Below are 5373 nucleotides of genomic sequence, written 5' to 3' on the forward strand. Positions count from 1 at the left end.
TTTTGGTTGCGGTTGCGAGCCATGGCCGATGTGTCTCAGTGTTTTATGGTGCGGCAGGCATTGAAGGGCTATCGCCGATGCGGGGTACGGAGGGACACTCGCAGGCCGGTTTCGTTTGCGGTGTTGCAGAAGTTGTGGGCAGAGGCGGGGTCGGTTTGTATGTCGGCATTTGAAGTGTGTTTGTTTAGGGCGGCTTTTTCTCTGGCCTTTTTTGGAGCGTTTCGCATCTCAGAGTTGGTGGCAGCGAGTCGCACGAGCAATGGAGGGTTGTTATGGGAAGATGTTGGTTTGGTGGATGGTGTTTTGCGGTGTTGCATTTTTTTTTTTTTTTTTTTTTCGAATTTCAAATTTTTATTGCGAATATAGGTACTTCGAAAGTTCGCGAATATTTCTAATATAGTGATATATATTCGTAATTTCGAATATTCGTTTTTTTTTTTTGTTTTTTTTTATATTAACAATTTTTATTGTTTTTATTGTAACAAACATACATAGCATTGGTCAGATAAATAGCACAGATGATCTTATTTGTACATTCTCGTTGGACCAAGTAATTAGACCTTCCAGTCTATGTTAAAATAGAGTAGAGCAATTAAAGAACATAAACGAGGATAAAATAACTCATAAAAAGGACCAAGGTCCTAAAGGATAGGTAAAACAAATTCAAGAACCTCTATTTAGGTGTATTGCATAAGTGTCTCTGCATCGGAGGGCGTTAATGTGTAAATAGTTGTAGGTCAGGAGCAGCAAATATGTCATATGATTTATGTACCAAACGTGTGTGAACTAGGTATTGTGGAGTAGGTTTCAGATTTTAAGTGAATTTTCTGTATTTTCTCCAGGGGGCCCAAATTTGGAGAAAGACATTTCTAGTACGTAGTTCCCAGTGTGAGATCTCTTCCAAGCGATATATTTGATCCATTCTATTGATCCAGTGTTCTAGACTAGGGACCTCTGTTGACAACCAGAGTTTGGGAATCAGTAGTCTGGCAGCTACTATCATGAAAGAGAAGAGAGTGTTGTTTTGCGGGATTTGGTTATCCTCATACCTAGGCTAAGTAATGACAATTCAGGGTGCAGGGGAAGGAGGTTTGACATATATGGTTGCTGAGTTTAATGATCTCAGACCACCAAGGCTGAATTAATTCACACGTCCACCAAATGTGGTAGAAAGAGCCCCTTTCTTTACAACATCTCCAACAAGTGTCAGTGTAATGAGGATTATAGAGGCAGGTCTTATCTGGGGTCTTGTACCAACGCATCAGTATTTTGTAGCTGTTCTCTTGAATAAGAATACATCTAGATATCTTATGTGGTGTTATCAAGATCTTTAGTATGTCAGAAGGAGACAATGTACATTGCAAATCCCTTTCCCAGAGCCCAATTGCGGCAGGTTTAATAGCGGAAGGGGGAGATTTAAGTTGCTTGTAAATACTAGATATGGCTTTGGGGGGATAAAGAGAAGCTCCAATCATCTTATCAAACCAAAGAAGATCTTGAGCTGGTGAGGTTTCTTTAGCAATAAGGAGTGATTCCCTTCTAATAAAGCTTAAAAGAAAAGGGTTTTTGGTTGTAACCTTAAGAAGGTCACAGATATCCTGATCCGAAAGGATACCTCCATCTTTGTCAAATAGTTTTGAAACCTCCAATTCTGTTTTTTCAAGAACAGAGGGGCAGCTGTCTCTTAGTTCTTTGGGAGCAAGGGTAATAATATCCTTTATGGAGATGAAAGGAGAAGGTAAAGTCAAAGCCCCCATGTTGGCCGAGAACCACCCCCAGACCTTTAGGGTGTTTCTGATCAAGGGGTTCAGTATGGTGTTGAGGGCCGGGGGGGGGGGGGTCTGTTAGCCAAAATGAGGGCTCTAATAGGGGAAGTTTTGCGGTGTTGCATTCGTAGGTCGAAAACGGATCAGGAGGGAAAAGGGGTTGTTTTGTGGTTGAGGCCGTTAGGAGGGTCAGTGCTTTGTCCTGTGCGTTGTGTGGAGGATTTCTTGGAAGTGCGGCCGAGCGGCAAGGGGACATTGTTGGTTCATCAGGATGGTTCGCGGTTGTCTCGTTTTCAATTTGTCGCTGTTTTCAGGAAGTGCTTGTTGGCTGCTGGTTTGCCCGCTGTGGAGTATGCATCTCACTCTTTTCGTATAGGGGCCGCAACTGAGGCGGCTAGGTGGGGCCTAGGGGAGGAGGTTATTCGGCGTATCGGACGCTGGGAGTCAGATTGTTTTCGGTCATATATACGGCCTCATTTGTTGTGAATGTCTGGTTAGGGGCTGAGTATGGGTGGGATGTTGCTGAATTATCTGACAATTTTGGATGTGGTTTTTTAATTGTGTTTGTTTTGTTGCAGGGTCGGTGCCTTGTTTGGCTTGGATATTCGGGCACTCGTATGTCCATTGGGGGGCCTTGCGTGCGGACGTCAGGCGGAACGGACGCCAGTTGGGTTTTTCGGCGGAGGACATGCAGATTAGGTGGATTGGTTTGCGGGGGCTTCTTTGGGGGAGAGTTTTGCCTGAGATTCATTTGAATGTTCGGTTGGATCGTCCGCCGGATGTGTTGGTTCTTCATGTCGGCGGAAATGATTTGGGGGTCCGTCGGTCTCGGGATGTGATCCGGGATATTAAGCTGGATGTATTGCGTTTGCTGGCGGATTTTCCTGAAATTTTGTTGGTTTGGTCGGAGGTGGTGGCTAGAAGTAGTTGGAGGTTTGCCAGGTCTGTGGAGCGGATTAACAAGGCGCGGTCTAAATTGAACAAGGAGGTTGGGCGCTTTGTTCGCAGGCAAGGTGGGATAGTTGTGCGCCATCGGGAATTGGAGGCGGCATCGCCTCAGTTCTTGAGAGCCGATGGAGTGCACCTTAACGATGTTGGTATTGACATGTGGGCTTTGAGCATTCAGGAGGGTCTGGAGACGGCTCTGAGGGTTTGGCGGGACGCCCACAGGTGAGGTGTCACCTGTGGTCTTCTCGTGGCTGATTGTTATGGGATCCTGGGGGAGCGATTCAATGGTTAAGAGATGCGGGACATGTTGGAGCCTGCATCTCATGTGGTTTGTGAATGCCGAGGATGGGGGCTCCTGTTTGGGCTAAAAGGCCTACAGGAGGAGATACGTGGATACTTCAAGGAGTTGGTGCTCTTGGGTCGGTGAGTGCGGCCGAGGGTAAGCTTGAAGTACAAGGTGAGACGGTTAAGGAAGATGCCGCTGGTTTGGGTTGCCCTCCAGGATCCTTGTTACTGTGCAGTGGGGCATAACGTTAAAGGTTGTGTTAAAGTGTCGGTTGTTATTATTATTGTTATTATTTTATTATTATTATATGTGAATAATAAAGTTCGGCCATCATGGTCAATTTCTCCAAAACAAGAAGGTGTCGGTGTGGTTTATTGAAAGGGCAGGTTAGTGGTATAGACGGAGGAGATTCTTCCATCCTATTAAGTCATGAAAGCGACGGAATGAGGCGCAGACATAATGGAGTGCGGATTGACTTAGGGGGAAGACCGCAGGATAGTAAAGGGTTAATGTCTGTTTGCTTGGGTAGGGGTTGGTCTAAGGGAGGAAGGGGAGGTTGAGCAGTTTGGCGGGCAGTATATATTGGGAGGAGGAGGGGCGTCAGTCAGTGGCTAGTGTAGAGCAAGTGCTTTTCCCACCCTCCCACCCTCTTTTAGGTGGTTTTTTGGATTGCGTCTGGTGGGGCTGATTGTTATGGGATCCTGGGGGAGCGATTCAATGGTTAAGAGATGCGGGACATGTTGGAGCCTGCATCTCATGTGGTTTGTGAATGCCGAGGATGGGGTCTCCTGTTTGGGCTAAAAGGCCTACAGGAGGAGATACGTGGATACTTCAAGGAGTTGGTGCTCTTGGGTCGGTGAGTGCGGCCGAGGGTAAGCTTGAAGTACAAGGTGAGACGGTTAAGGAAGATGCCGCTGGTTTGGGTTGCCCTCCAGGATCCTTGTTACTGTGCAGTGGGGCATAACGTTAAAGGTTGTGTTAAAGTGTCGGTTGTTATTATTATTGTTATTATTTTATTATTATTATATGTGAATAATAAAGTTCGGCCATCATGGTCAATTTCTCCAAAACAAGAAAGTGTCGGTGTGGTTTATTGAAGGGGCAGGTTAGTGGTATAGACGGAGAAGATTCTTCCATCCTATTAAGTCAAGCCGAAGCCTCGTGCCTTGTCAAAAGCCACTACCAACCCCTTTCTCCTTTCCAGGTGGGGTTGGTTGTCCGTGTGGCGCTCATGAACGGTCTTTGCCAGTTCCTCGAAGTAGATCTTAGTCTTAGTTGTCTTCTTGATTGCGGCCTACCGGATCTCTGCCATTAGCGCCGACCATTTGAACGAGGGCTGATAGAAGTCTCTCCATGAGCCGTAATAGGGCTCAGGCTGCATCCTCGGTGGCGGGCAGGTGGGTCTCTCCGGTCCCGGAGAGTAGGCCGGTGGAGCGTCCTCTTGCTCCATAGTATTAGGATCCATTTGTAATCCAACAGGTGCCGACATAATAACAGAGCAGTCCTCACTCTTCAACATGCTTGATCCTTCTCTGGAGAGCGACAGGGCGGCACCAATAATTGAAGACAGATCCTCCCATTGCTCTGAGAGGCCGCCCCCCAGGTACTCCAGTATGGGGGAGGCGGAGTCCATCATGGCAGACATGCAAATGTCCAGACAGGGCTGTGGCGCAGACATATAGCCTTTCCCGCCAGCAAAGTATGAAGATGACGCAGCAGTTAAATCCAAGCAAGCTAAGCGGCCATCTTGAGCAAAACGCTGTCTATTCACTGACAGCAAGCGGTGGCTTTACAACAGCAAAACAGTCCACAAAAAGCACAGTTTCACACCGCAAATTATTACAGTTCTTTGGCCCAGCAATTTTTCAATAAAGCAATAAGGGCTTGGTCACTTTAAGTCAAATAGCGGCACACAGTTTTTGTATCCGCAATGGCGCAGGAATGATCGTATCCTGTTCGTGACGCCAATTTATGCAGCACGTCAGACCTGCAGGGTATAGCGACAGTGAGGTCACGGTATGGGCAATCGAGGGTTACTCACTTTTCTGAGGAGAACCCTGGGCAGGCATGCAATAGTGAAAGGAGAGGCAGACACTAGTTCCTCTGGGGCACACTCTGTAGATAGGGACCAGGCCTGATGGTGTGTGAGGTGCCCTGGATGTTGTAGGTGTTTTGAGTGCCTTAGGTAAGGTCCCTTAAGGATCGTGACGCCAGTGCCTGTAACGGTGGCACACCGATTTGTAGGAGGATTAATAGAGTACGCAGTTGGTAAACCAAACATTGCTTTACTTGGTGAAACAGTCCAACTTTTTATATACAGTTGCAGTGGTATATAATGCAGTCCTTTATCATACAAAATGCACAGCAGGTTTA

Source organism: Bufo bufo, chromosome 3, assembly GCF_905171765.1.
Source record: "Bufo bufo chromosome 3, aBufBuf1.1, whole genome shotgun sequence".
NCBI lineage: Eukaryota > Metazoa > Chordata > Amphibia > Anura > Bufonidae > Bufo > Bufo bufo.